The sequence below is a fragment of the Populus trichocarpa genome, chromosome 1 (assembly GCF_000002775.5).
Source record: "Populus trichocarpa isolate Nisqually-1 chromosome 1, P.trichocarpa_v4.1, whole genome shotgun sequence".
In the NCBI taxonomy this organism is placed as follows: domain Eukaryota; kingdom Viridiplantae; phylum Streptophyta; class Magnoliopsida; order Malpighiales; family Salicaceae; genus Populus; species Populus trichocarpa.
In genome coordinates, this window is record NC_037285.2 from 8722351 (window position 1) to 8736976 (window position 14626).

The following is a 14626-nucleotide window of genomic DNA, read 5'->3' on the forward strand; positions in this document are numbered from 1 at the left end:
AATAAAAAAATATTAGATGTTTATATTTAACTTGTCAAATCAGTAAATCGATAATGGATTCAACTTGATTTAATAATTATTAATTTTTAATATTATTTTTTATTTAATTATATACTAACTAGATGCATGAGAGTTTTTTACACCAATTCTTTTCTTAAAACAATAATGAGTGGGATTAAAACAAAAAAATAAACTTAATTTTTTTAAAATCCAATAACAAAAAGAAAATTTTTTAACTCAAATAAAAAAAGATAAATAATTAATATGATGATATGTTTTTTTAAGGGTTAAAAATATATCAAATTAAGAAATTAAAAAAAAAAACAGTTCATGCACTAAATTAAATGATATTCTATAAAAACATCATAAAACTTTATTTAAAAAAAACAACATAAAAAATCAAAATTAAATAATGAAATTGAAATGAAAAAACACTAAAATGACCAAAAAAAATCAATGAACCTAAAAAATTACTTGGCACGCGGGCTTGGCTTGGGAGGCCCAGCGTGTTTGGCTAACTTAAATTTTATTTTTTAAATGGTGGACAACACATTGTTTGTTCCTTCTATTTTTCGACCATCATGATGGCTAGAAAATCAAAAAAGGTTTTTTTTTGCCAAAGAAACTCATTCTTCAACCAATGTTTTTATCCAAAAACAACACCGAGAAAACATCATAAATACCCTGATAAACTCATTCGTGGCCTCAAAAAAAATTGTCTAAAAACCTGAAACGTCCAAAAATGTTTTTGAGCTCAGATATATTGATTTGGGCAATTTGAAGGTGGAACTCCCCTTACCAAATGGAACATGTTGACATCAAGATCAACCATTTTAATGTTCGAAATTGATGTCAACAATAATTTTTTCTCTCTACTATTAAAATCTAGGACTTTATCTGTCCTCTCTCGTATCAAGGACTGAAAAATAAAGAAACTAAAGTTTGTACCACAATTGATTTTAAGAAAAAAAAAATCAAAAAATGGTGGGACCCAATTTTTATAATGCAAAAGGTATAGGGATTAAAGTGAATATTTCACCAAAAAGTTTGAAAATTCCACTCATCTCCTCCGTGTTTTTCACTTTGGTCCTTTGTCTTTTATTTTTTTCCTTCCTTCAAAATTTCAACTAAATTAGCCTTCAATTAGGTCTTTACATGTCAATTTTTTTTAAAAAAAAAAACATCATGGACTCAATGAATCCATAGTGCCCATAAGTGTGTGTGTGTGTGTGTGTAGAATGCGTGGTGAAATAATATTTCCCCCACGACTTTTAGAGTATTGTTAACTAATTATTTGACTCGTGCTTTACGACGAGTCAGATATTTTTTTTCAATAAAAAAAATTAATATGCATAATATGCAGGCTTTTCTGACGTGTTTTCTTAAATAAAAAAATTATAAGTGCGAATAAAAAAACATATGCATACTTCTAATTAAATAAATCAAGAATTGTTTATGTCAAGAAATGAAAAAAAAGGTCATTAATGATAACTAAAGATGAAGCTGGAAAAATTAAAAACAACTGTAGATCAATAAATTTGATCTCGCAACATAAGTCAATTACCCAGTTGTGTTTAATAACTTTTTTATTAAAATCAATTTTTAATTAATCAAATAATAATATAAATAAACACACATGAAATTGACCAAATAAAATAAAACGAAAAAATGTTATGCAAGGTTATACATAATATAAATAATATAAATATAAAAATTATTTAAAAAACAAATTAAAAAAAGATATCAATTAAAAAAGGCAAAATTAGAAGGAAAAAATAAAAAAAAATTAGGCGCTGCTAGGCTTGACAAGCCAGACTCGCGCGAGGGGGCTCATTTTTTTAATTGGTAATGATGCGGATGATATGTCTTCCACCCCAAAGTTTTTTGAAAAAAAATAAGGTAGAAGACATGTCGTTTATTTTTCCTTAGATTTCAACCACCATAATGGCTGAAATATCATGTTGATGATTTTTTAACCTAGAAACTCATTTTAACTCAAAACATCTAAAACAACCCTAGACATCAATATAAACTCATTAATGACCTTAAAAAACTAAAAACAAATTACAAAAATTCTAAATCAACTCGAAACCAAAGCTTCTCCCGAGTTTAGATCTAGTTTTTTTAGGAAATTCTAAGGTGAAAAAACACATAAGTGGAACTCTTATCATCAAATGGAACCTATTAACACCAAGATCAATCATTTTAGTGGCTAGAACCAGTGTCGATGTTGAGTTTCTCTCTCTACTGTCGAAATTCAATGACTTTCTCTCTCTTCTCTCAAACCAATGACTTAAAAATAAAATAAATAAAGTTTTTAACTAAAATTAACTTTTTTTGAAGTTTAAAAAACTAAAGGGACCCAATATTTATAATGAGGACATATGAGGTTCACAACGAACATTATGCCCAAAGTTGAAAAAAGATATCCATTCCCTCATTTTTTTTCTTTTTGGTCCCTTATCTTTTAATATTACTCTTTCGTAATATGTTAAATTGGCCTATAATCTGGTCCTACAAGGGCAAAATAAAAAAAAAGTATTTGAATGAAAAAAAGTTGAGAATAGTGAGTCCATAATATTTTGTAAGGGAATTCACAATGCAATTTGCATAATGAATCCCTCATGCTTTTTAGATTTTTTATAACTAGACAACGCAATGATATTATATTGTCGATAGGTTTTCAAGTCAATTTTTAACAAAATGAAAGAGGACATAATATCAATATTAAAGATGTGTTTTCCAGTATTATGATTTTTTTTAATTGAAGAACAAAAGGATGATATATACACTTAACAAAATGATATTAAAAATAAATGAATTGATAAATTAGAAAATAGTTGTAAACTATTAAATACTAAAGCAAGAAGTCAATCTCCACAATATGAAGTAAAAGATAGATGTAAAAGAAAATATTTTGCTTTGGCTATTTTTATTGTCTTATATGTTTACTTTTGTTTATCTTAAAGGTTAATAATGATTGTCATATGCAAGTGGTTTTTATTTTAATAAACTCATCATGTATATACAACTTATTTATCTAAAAATTAATAGAAAAATTTAAAAATAAATTACAGTAATATTTTTGAAGTATTATGAACTTATAGAAATAATTTAAAATATTAATTAATATTTATAAAATTTAAATTTAATATTTAAAAAAAACAGAGAAAGGTTATTAATTAAAATTAATTTGTTAAAAAACAGTTAGTGAAAATATGAAAAAAAAAATGTTAGGCTCACATGCTTGGCTCAAAATAAAAAAACCTTAGGCTTGCATGCCTAACTAAATTTTTCTTTTTTAAAAAAGCGGACAATACTTAAAATACAATATATTTACAAAGGACCAAAATCTAGTCCAAAAAGACTGAAGGCAATACGTTTTTGGACATGATCAAGAGTGTTGTAACCCATTTTTGGATTCCCATAAAAATAAAAAATAAAAAGAAAAACCCCAAAATAGTGTAGACACCATTCACCCCATGTGCATGCCGCTGCCCGAGACCCTCAGGAGTGGGGAGCAGCGCAGGCTGCCCTGGCTTGGTGTCCCCTGCTCCCCATGCGCATGCTGCTGCCCCGCTCCCCTTTGACGCAGCTGCAAAAGGGGGGGAAGAGTTTTTTGAAAAGGAGAGAGGGCTGGAAAATTAGAAAGGAGGAGGAGAGTTTTTGAAAAGAGGAGAAGAGTTTTTGAAAACGGGAGAGAGGGCTGGAAAACTAAAAGGGGGGGAAAGTTTTGAATGAGAGAAAATGGCAGTTAAAGGAGGAAAACAGGGGGGAAGAGAAGAACGGTAACCTCTCTCTCTGCTCTCTCCCTCCACCGTTTGGAAGTACACCGCCACCTTCCTGACCACCGTGAGGCATCGCCAGCTTCCTCCCAACACCACCAGATTCTCCCCCACGATCCAGCAGCTTCTCTTAAGACCAGCCTCCACCGAACCCCACAGCAGCAGCAACCATTTTCTTCTCAGCAGTTCCTTCTCCTCCAGCGGTGCAACGAAGCAGCAGCCCACGGGAAAACAGAGAAGGAGCAGGAACAAAAACAGAGGGAAGAACGCCATCGCCAGCTCATCATATTCTTCATCCCAGCAGCCACGCCAAGAACTGTTGAGAGGGGAATACAGAAGAGAAGAACAGGAAGGAAACGGAGAAGGGAGGAGAACATGAAAAATAAAAAGGAATGGAGGGAGACATGAAGGGGAATTGGGCAGCGTAGGAAGAAAGAAACAGAGAGTTGGGAAACCTTTCGAAAAAAACGAAAAAAGAGACAGACAGGGTTCGTAAGGAAGCAGAGGAGAGATTGACAAATAGTGAGAGAGCAACAGGAAGAGGAGGAAACAGTTCCAGCTGCTGATTATGCACTCCCTCCCACTGACTACGAGATTTCTGCTAGGGAATGGAGTAGCACTATAGCCGATAGCCAATGGACAACTGATGTAGCCCAACAATCCATTCCTGCTGCCGACTTATGCCCAGAGCAAGGTGGACTTTCTGTTTGATTGGGGTGCAGCTCCCGCTCCTGCGCCGGCCCTTCACTCTCCCTTCCTCTTCGCTGCTAACAGCAGCTCATTACAGAGATGGAGAAGTAAGAGGGGAGGCCAAAGGACAGTAAAGGAGCAGAAAACCGAGACTCCAAGGGTGCCGATCCTTTGCCATGCCAGCAGAAGACTTTCTTCCACCCGTGAAGGAGACGACCACTGTGAGCAGCCATAAGCAAGAGCAGCAGCAACACCAGAGAGGAGGAAAAGCAGTGGCAGCAACACCACCAACCGCACCAGCTCATCATTCCTTCGTCCCAGCAGCCACACCAGGAGGAAGAGCAGCCGCAGCAACACCACCAACCGCACCCGCAGCTGCACAAACGAGGAGGAAGGGCAGCCGCAGCAACACCACCAACCGCACCAGCTCATCATCTTTTTTGGTCTTTGCTTTCATTTTCTTGCATATAAAACCTGCAGAAACAGGGAAGAAGAAGTGCAGAAAACCAGAAGAAAGAGAGAGGATCGAAGATTGTAGAGGAGGAAACTCAGAAGAAGAACGCCAACAGAGAATAAAGGGGGGAAAGCTGAAGCGGACGGCAGCACTGATCGACCAGCCAGCAAGCCTTCGCCACCGTTATCCGTTCGTTCCCAGGTCTGTTCTCTTCACCTCCCGCACCGTGAGCATTCTTTGCTTCGTGTTTGCACTGTTCAAGTGAAATTTAATTCACTTGAACAGTAACGTGGTCTTTTGCATGCAGTTTACTTTGTTAAGGTGAGAATAATAATTACCCGGTTACTGTGCATGTGCACAGTAACTGGAAAATTAATTAACGTGTTACTGTGTACAGTGAACAGTAACCAGTCATGTGGTTTGGTTTGGGCTGGGCTGAGTCCAGCCCTGTAGAAAGTAGGTCCATTTTATTTTTGGGCTGATTTCGGCCCATTTTCCTTTTGGGCCGGGTCTGGCCCATTCAAAAAGTTTTCTTCAAAGATGTATTTAAAAAATCTGTGATTTTCTGCAAGGTTGTATTTTTGTACTATAAAGATACAAGTCCGGTATGAAAATACCCGGTTTTCGTCGAGACATAAAAAAAAAATATAAAATGAAAACTGTTTTGCTTTCCTGCATATGGCTAATACCCTAACATTGTTTTTACGTTTTTTGTAAATAAAAAACAAATATTTGAAGTTTTGAAAATGTGTTTTCGCATGGATTTCTTAAACACAACAAAAATCGTTTTTCTTGCATTTCTGGATTTTACAACATGTTTGTAAAACTCCAAAGGGTATTGGCCAATATTCCAAAAAATATTAAAATCTTATTTTGGGGGAATTCATCTATTATTCACCTCTAATGTTTGGATAAAGAAATCCTTAAAGGACGAATATCCAAAATATTATTAGAAATAATTTGTTATTATTCACTGTTAATATTTGGATAAAGAAACCCGGAGTGGTAAATATCCAAAATAATTTTCTAGGAATAATAAATCCGCACAAATCCTTGAAAGAAGCCTTGATTATAATCAAGGACATTTCAATTTTTTTTACTCCACGGTTTACAAGACAAAAAATAGGTTTTTAAAGCACCCTAGATTTCGTTCATCAGAGCAGACTTATCCTAGGAAACTGATGGGATTAGAGAACATCAACACCATAACATTTATAAGGCAAATCAAACACCAAGCAGCTTACCTTAGGTAGGGCGTACTAGGGGTGCTAAAACCTTCCCTTTACGCAACCAGTCCCTTGCCTTAGAATCTCTGAAAGACCAGTTAGGTTTCCTAGTGACCATAATACTAGGTGGCGACTCCCTTTTTCACAACAGAAAGACCCCAACATCGAATCCCCGCTACGGAGGAAGTGTCGCCGCGATGTCGAGCTCTCGGGAGGGTGCGACAGGATGGCGACTCCGCTGGGGACCCTTGGACTAAGCTTGGTAATTGTTTTTTTTTGTTATGCCATGTGTTGTTGTTTTTTTTTACTATGAATGATACTTTTTTTAAAAGCTTTAGCATGCATCTTTACATCCTATCATGCATGGTATATCGGATATGGATATAGATTTTATTGCAGAGCCTATCATGCATCACTTGTATTATTACTATCTTGTCGAGAGCACACACATTAAACTTTAAGTTAGGTGGGGGACTAGCAGCTTGCCTTATGACTTGAGTCAAGGTTTAAGTTTGTGTAAACCCCAACTCTTTGCTGAGTGTTTAGACTGATAGTGATTGGTACATGTGCCATCCCACTATCTGCTGAACCCCCATATTGCCTTTACGAGGGCGATCACTGGGACAACAAGAGACCCTTTTTTAGAGACCAAGTAGTAAACCTACCCTATGTCTCACGTAAAGGAACTAGAACCTATCCTTAAGGTTGTATGCTCCATAATATCTTTTGCATCAAAACAAGTCTAAACCTAAGGCATTTTGAATCCCAGGACTTGTGAATGAAATGGCCACCATTGCTAAATTTTCCATCATAGAATATGAAAAAAATTCTGAAATGTCACAATTGACTGAAAGAGATTGCCTTAGAAGCGATGCTAAGAAACTGTCACCAATCAAGAACCTGAATTGCATTATGAATGAGGTGAACAAGTTAACGACTCACTTTCAGAATGTGGATAAGGATGCATTTTTAGTAGATACAGACGTTTGATGGAAATTGCAAGGGTAGAAGTTTTAAGCCCAGCTGTGCGAGTCTTAGTTCATTTGGAGATCTAGACTACCAGTGTTTTTCTTTTGGAAGCATAGACCTATGTCCCACTATGAAGGAATATAGGATGTTGATTGAGTTTCCAAACAATTTGTATAGGATTTATTTTCCTTTGAGATTTGACAAGATAATCCCCGAATTGTCAAAACTGCTTAGAATCTCCAACTTGGAAAAAGTTTTGGGAAAGAATGATACCAGTCTGAAATGGAGGATGCTAGAAATTGAGCTGGAAAAGAAGTCAGGATCAGAACAAGAGAGATTGATTGCCTTGGGCATTTTTGGCCTTGTGTTGTTCCCAAGTCAGACAGGTTTAGTGAGTTTGGAGGCCGCTGCTGCTTATGTAGAGTATGAGAATACACAAATCAATCCAGTGGCTGTTAATTTAGCTGAAACCATCTTGACACTTAACCACTATAGGAAGACTGGAAAAGGAGCAATGAGATGTTGCATGCAGTTGTTGTATATCTAGATGGTTAGCCACATCAAAACAAAAAAAACATGTCTTCAATAATTTTTGGTGGTTCACCCAAAGACCCCTGAAGTTGGTAGAAGAAGAAGAATGGGAAGATCTAGACAACCAGGGTTGGATTGACAAATTAGAAGGTTTGCCTAATAGTGATTTCAAGTGGAGAGCCCTGTGGGTAACGGCAGTGAAAGTCCTCATGAGTTGTGGACAGAAACGTTGGGCGCCTTTGGTAGGGATCACATGTTATGTAAGTTATGCTCCTGCCCTTGTGGTAAGGCAACTTGGGGGCATGCAGTTTGTTCCAAGGACTATGGGAATTGCTTAATTCTTTGGTTTGTTCAAAGATCCCATCGCACAAGAAGTTGTGGAGATCATCACACAAGATTGGAAGCATCTGGTTTTGGTTGAGATAGAAGGTTTAAAGGATCCAAGTGCAAGTGAAGGATATGCAAGATCGAGAGACTTAGCTGCTTCAGCCATGCCTTGTGTAGGAGTCAAATCTCCCCAAATTATAGAAAAGCCTATCAAGAGAAAAAGGGACAATAATGAAGAGGAGTTGAGAAGACAAGGCAATGTTGGAAGAAATGATTGCTGGAAGAAGATAAAAGAAGAGCATTTCTAGATGAACAAACACAATCTAGAGACGCGAGAATAACAAAACTTGAGTTAAAGCTAAGTGAAGAGAAGATTGCTAGGAAAGAAGTGAGAAGGAGCTAGGAGGGATTAGTTTGGATTGGATGCAAAGTTGCTTTGAACTTGAAGCAATGGAGGTTGACTTTAAAGATTGCCAAGGAAGCACAAAATATACCCAAGAAAAATTTTCACAAGTTCAATTCGAACTGATGGATAGGATTAGGAAGTATGAGGATTTGAATAAGAAATATATAGAGTTGGAAAACCGTTTGATGGAGATTGTAAAGGAAGAGTAAAAGGAAAGGTTTTAAGGCTATTAAAGCGGAGTTAGTGGTTAAGAAGAATGAGATAAAAAGTTGTGAGGATAAAAACTTGACAAGAAGCGTGAAAAGGATAAAAAGTATTTGGACAATAAGCTAGCAGCAATGGAAAAATACAAGGATCAAATCGACGCTAACAATGCTGCTTTAAACAAAACCAATATGTTGCTCATAGAAAAGCTGACCAAGACGGATGAGCAAATGGACGAAGTTGCTGCACATACTCGGATTATTAGAATCAATGCATGAAAAGTGGGAAGGGACATCATTCGCTATCGCCGAAGCCTAGCTAAAACCGATGCCTTTCTAGGGAAGATTGAGAATCGCGGTTTTGCCTTTTTATCTTTGGCTAGAGAGTTTGTGGAGGAAAAGTAATAAACTTATCAAGCATCAATGAAAAGGATGTTGACCCATCTTCTTATGCAAAATCTGTCTCTTGGTGAGCATGATTCAAGCAAACGACTTGAAAGGCAGTACTCCTAGCAATGTGACAAGAGAGCCTATGTTTATAAGGTGGTGGCTGTTATTCGTTCACTAGAAGGCTGCATCCATACCCAATATACAAAGCATTCTTATGACAATCATGCATTATGTCATGCATTTTCTTATACATCTATGCACGCATCAGACCTAGAAACATAGATCCCCCTTCTAGAATCCACAACACTCGACAAAGAAAAGGATGGAAAGTGAAGAAAGGTTAAACCCAAAAGCTCAGTACCAAAGAAAGCTTGAAGGAGTCTGGAATGATGTTGCGCACCTAACCGATTTGCTCAAGCAAATGTTTTGAGACAATTTTTTTCTTTAATGAGATCATGCATTTTCAAAAGTTCATCTTGATGTTTTTACACATCACTTTCCGTTTTCAAATCGGATATTTTCAAAACAAACATTTACACTTTACGCCGAGAATGAATGGCCAAACTCTAGAATACATAATAGCTATAGAAGAGGAAGAAGTGGATGAAAATAGGACAACATGAACAAGCTTGGAAACCCGCCAGAGAGGAACTTGAAACCATAGATGCGGGCGATGAAAAAATAAGAGAAAAATTGAAGATATGGACTATGATCACTCCTAAAGAAAGAGAAGAGTGGGTTACTTCGAGATTATATAGATATTTTTGATTGGTCCTACAAGGATGTGCCTGGTTTGTATATGGTACCACTAGTAGAAGGATACAAATCGGTTAAGAAAAAGTAAAGGTAGAAATTGAAAAGTAGTGGAACACCGGTTTTTTAGAGGTAGTCAAATATCCACAATGGGTGTCCAACATAGTGGTATTACACAAAAAGAAAGATAAAATCAAGGTTTGTCTACCACGCATAGAGATGTTAGTTGACAATGCAGCATATAACTCCATATATTTTGATGGATTTCTGGGCTACAATAAGATAAAAATGGCGTAAGAGGATAAGTAAAGACAACACCATGGGGAACCTTTGTTACAAGGTCATGCCATTTGGGTTGAAGAATGTTAGGGCCACCTGCCAAAGGGCCATGGTAACTTTATTTCACGACATGGTGCACAAAGAGATTGAAGTATACGTGGATGACATGATTGCTAAACCTAGAGAAGGAGAGAATCATGTCCAAATCATAAGTTGAGGCTTGACCACACAAGGTGTTCATTCGGGGTGAAATCTGGAAAGTTATTGGGATTTATGATGAGTGACGAAGGGATGGAAGTGGATCCTGGTTAAGTAAAGGCTATTCAATCTATGCCACCTCCCAAGACTGAGAAGGATGTAAGGAGGTACTTGGGAAGGTTGAATTACATTGCTCGATTGATATCCCAATTAACCATAACTTATGACCCCATCTTCAATTGTTAAGGAAGAAGAATCTTGGAATGTGGAATAAGAGTGTGAAGAAGCTTTCGAGAAAATCAAGCAGTACCTACTAAATCCACCCCTATCTATCAAGCCAATTTGCAAAATGGCAAGTTATACTAGCTGAGTACAACATAGTATATATGATAAGGAAAGCCATGAATGTCATTGTCGATCACCTAGCTGACCATGCTAGAGAATATTATGAGTCATTAAAATTTGATTTTCCTGATGAAGATGTGCTTTCAGTTGAGGAAGGGAAATTAGATTGGTGGACTATGTACTTTGATGGTGATGTAAACGTATGTGGTAACAGAGCTGGTGCAATGATAATCTCTCCTAATAAAAAGTAGTATTTGGTTTTAGTTAAGTTGCAGTTTTGGTGCAATAACAACATAGGAGTATGAAGCTTGCATTCTCGTTTTAGAGGTGGCATTGGAGCTGAATATTAGAAAAATAAATGTGTATGGGTGCGATAACAACAATATCTTATTTTGATTGTTTGCCAAGTGAAAGGAAAAGGGGCAAACCAAGGACTAGAAGTTGGGACCTTACCAAGAATACATTTAGGAATGGAAGGAAAACATTTTGCTGATGCTTTGGTCACATTAACTTCTATGGCTAGAATAGACTTTAGGCACAAGGTACAACTGGTACACATTGATATCAGAAATAACCCAGCTAATGGTTGCTCAGTTGAGAGGGAAATAAATGGAAACCCTTGGTACTATGATATCAAGAATTTCATCCAAAAAACCAGACATATCCCATGGGGGCATCCAAAATCAACAAGAAGACTTTGAGAATGTTGGCAATGGATTTCAATCTTGATGGGGAAAATTTGTATAAGAAATCATCTGACAGAACTTTGTCGAGATGTTTGGATGATGTAGAGGCAAAAAGTGGTGAAGAAATTTATTAAGAGAGATTTGATTTGTCAGTATGGTCCACCAGAAAAAGATTATAATTGATAATGCCCAGAAATTCAATTGGCAAGATGATAATAAAACTCTGCGCTAAATGGAAAATCATGCATCCCAATTCCTTGCCATGTAAGCCAAAGATGAATGGTGCGGTAGAAGCTACAAACAAGAATGTCAAGAAGATTATTTAGAAGATGGTAGTCACGTACAAGTGTTGGCATGAAATGTTGCCATTGGCCCTTTACACGTACCGTACCGCAGTCTGAACCTCAATAGGAGCCACCCTATATACGTTGGTATATGGAATGGAGACGATGATGCCTTTAGAAGTGGAAAACCCCTCATTAAGAGTATTGGTAGACTCTAAGTTTAGAAGAGGTGGAATGGGTAAAAGTTAGATATGAATAGTTGAATATGATCAGTGAAAAAAGATTAGCTGCAATCTTTCATCATCACAGATGGCCTAATCATATGATAAGAAGGTCCGACCTCGAGGATTCCATGAAGGAGATTTTGTACTGAATATAGCCTTTACCAGAAGAGGATCAAAGTAAATGGGCACCAAACAATGAGGGCCCTTACCTGTTAAAGAAAACATTCTCGAGAGGAGCTTTATTTGTTATCTAGAATGGATGGAGAAGATCTAGTTAAATCTGTGAAGGCTGACTCTATAAAGAAATACTATGCTTCCCGGTCAATAAAAAAGGGTTCAGCCATGAATTCTCTTTGTAAAGAACCTTTTTTTCATAAAACGTATGATCTCATAGCATTTGAAATCTTTTACTTAAAAGAACTGTTTTAATGCATGACTAAGGAGATGACTCCATCAATTGGAGAGAACCAAATCAAATCAAAACTTGACATATTTTTGCACACCACACTGGGGGCAAGGAGCGCACGAAGTGCACATAGGGGCCCAAAGTTAACCAAAGCCCAAAAGGGGTATCATCATAAAAACTTCTGAAAAAGCATCTTTTTTGGGAATTACTAATTGCATTGAAAGTTTCAGTTTTCATGAACAAAACCAAATCTTTTGAGTTTTCCTTTTAAAATAATAATAAAAGACAATACTCAATGGAGCAATAAAGGGCCCCAGAAGGAACCAAAGATCTCTTCACCAAGAGGATAAGAAGTGTAGCGCGTGGAGCATATTCTGGTTCGAAAAGGACAGGACATGCAAATAAATGGAAACAGTAGCTCAAAGAAGGCTACGACGGAAAGGGGAACCTATGTTTCCAAAATAGGTAACAAAAGCATGCATACTATACTGTTATAAACATTAACCTGGCAGGAAAGGTGTGGCGAAAGCCAAAATGATTCCAAGTTTTTGGGAACCGCTGAGATACTGAATCTCAGTTCAATAGAACTGCGGAGGACATTTGTGAACTAGCACTGCTTCATTCCTTGAGGTAAGATGATTTCTTTTGAGATTCAAAACGGGCAGGTCACCCGACATTGAGACCACCTTTTAGAAAAAGCATGGAGTTTTCTAAGAATCTTAAGATGGGCAGGTCACCCGATATTGAGACCATTCCTTAGAAAAGCGTGGAGTTTTCTAAAGATTTTTAAGAGGGGCTGGTCACCCGATATTGAGACCATTCCTTAGAAAAGCGTGGAGTTTTCTAGGAATTTTAAGAGGGGCCGGTTACCTGATATTGAAACCGTTTCTTGGAAAAGCGTGGAGTTTTCTAAGAATTTTAAGATGGGCCGGTCACCTGATATTGAGACCGTTTCTTAGAAAAGCATGGAGTTTTCTAAGAATCTTAAGATGGGCAGGTCATCCGATATTGAGACCATTCCTTAGAAAAGCGTGGAGTTTTCTAGGAATTTTAAGAGGGGCCGGTTACCTGATATTGAAACCGTTTCTAGGAAAAGCGTGGAGTTTTCTAAGCATTTTAAGATGGGCCGGTCACCTGATATTGAGACCGTTTCTTAGAAAAGCGTGGAGTATTCTAAGAATCTTACAATGGGCAGGTCACCCGATATTGAGACCATTCCTTAGAAAAGCGTGGAGTTTTCTAAAGAATTTTAAGATGGGCAGGTCACTCGATATTGAGACCATTCCTTAGAAAAGCGTGGAGTTTTCTAAAGAATTTTAAGAGGGGCCGGTTACCTGATATTGAAACCGTTTCTTAGAAAAGCGTGGAGTTTTCTAAGAATTTTAAGATGGGCCGGTCACCTGATATTGAGACCATTCTTAGAAAAGCGTGGAGTTTTCTAAGAATCTTACAATGGGCAGGTCACCCGATATTGAGACCATTCCTTAGAAAAGCGTGGAGTTTTCTAAAGAATTTTAAGAGGGGCCGGTTACCTGATATTGAAACCGTTTCTTAGAAAAGCGTGGAGTTTTCTAAGAATTTTAAGATGGGCCGGTCACCTGATATTGAGACCGTTTCTTAGAAAAGCGTGGAGTTTTCTAAGAATGTTAAAATGGGCCGGTCACCTGATATTGAGACCGTTCTTAGAAAAGCGTGGAGTTTTCTAAGAATCTTACAATGGGCAGGTCACCCGATATTGAGACCATTCCTTAGAAAAGCGTGGAGTTTTCTAAAGAATTTTAAGAGGGGCCGGTTACCTGATATTGAAACCGTTTCTTAGAAAAGCGTGGAGTTTTCTAAGAATTTTAAGATGGGCCGGTCACCTGATATTGAGACCGTTCTTAGAAAAGCGTGGAGTTTTCTAAGAATCTTACAATGGGCAGGTCACCCGATATTGAGACCATTCCTTAGAAAAGCGTGGAGTTTTCTAAAGAATTTTAAGATGGGCAGGTCACCCAATATTGAGACCATTCCTTAGAAAAGCGTGGAGTTTTCTAAAGAATTTTAAGAGGGGCCGGTTACCTGATATTGAAACTGTTTCTTAGAAAAGCGTGGAGTTTTCTAAGAATTTTAAGATGGGCCGGTCACCTGATATTGAGACCATTTCTTAGAAAAGCGTGGAGTTTTCTAAGAATCTTACAATGGGCAGGTCACCCGATATTGAGACCATTCCTTAGAAAAGCATGGAGTTTTCTAAAGAATTTTAAGATGGGCAGGTCACCCGATATTGAGACCATTCCTTAGAAAAGCGTGGAGTTTTCTAAAGAATTTTAAGAGGGGCCGGTTACCTGATATTGAGACCGTTTCTTAGAAAAGCGTGGAGTTTTCTAAGAATTTTAAGATGGGCCGGTCACCTGATATTGAGACCATTCCTTAGAAAAGCGTGGAGTTTTCTAGGAATTTTAAGATGGGCAGGTCACCTGATATTGAG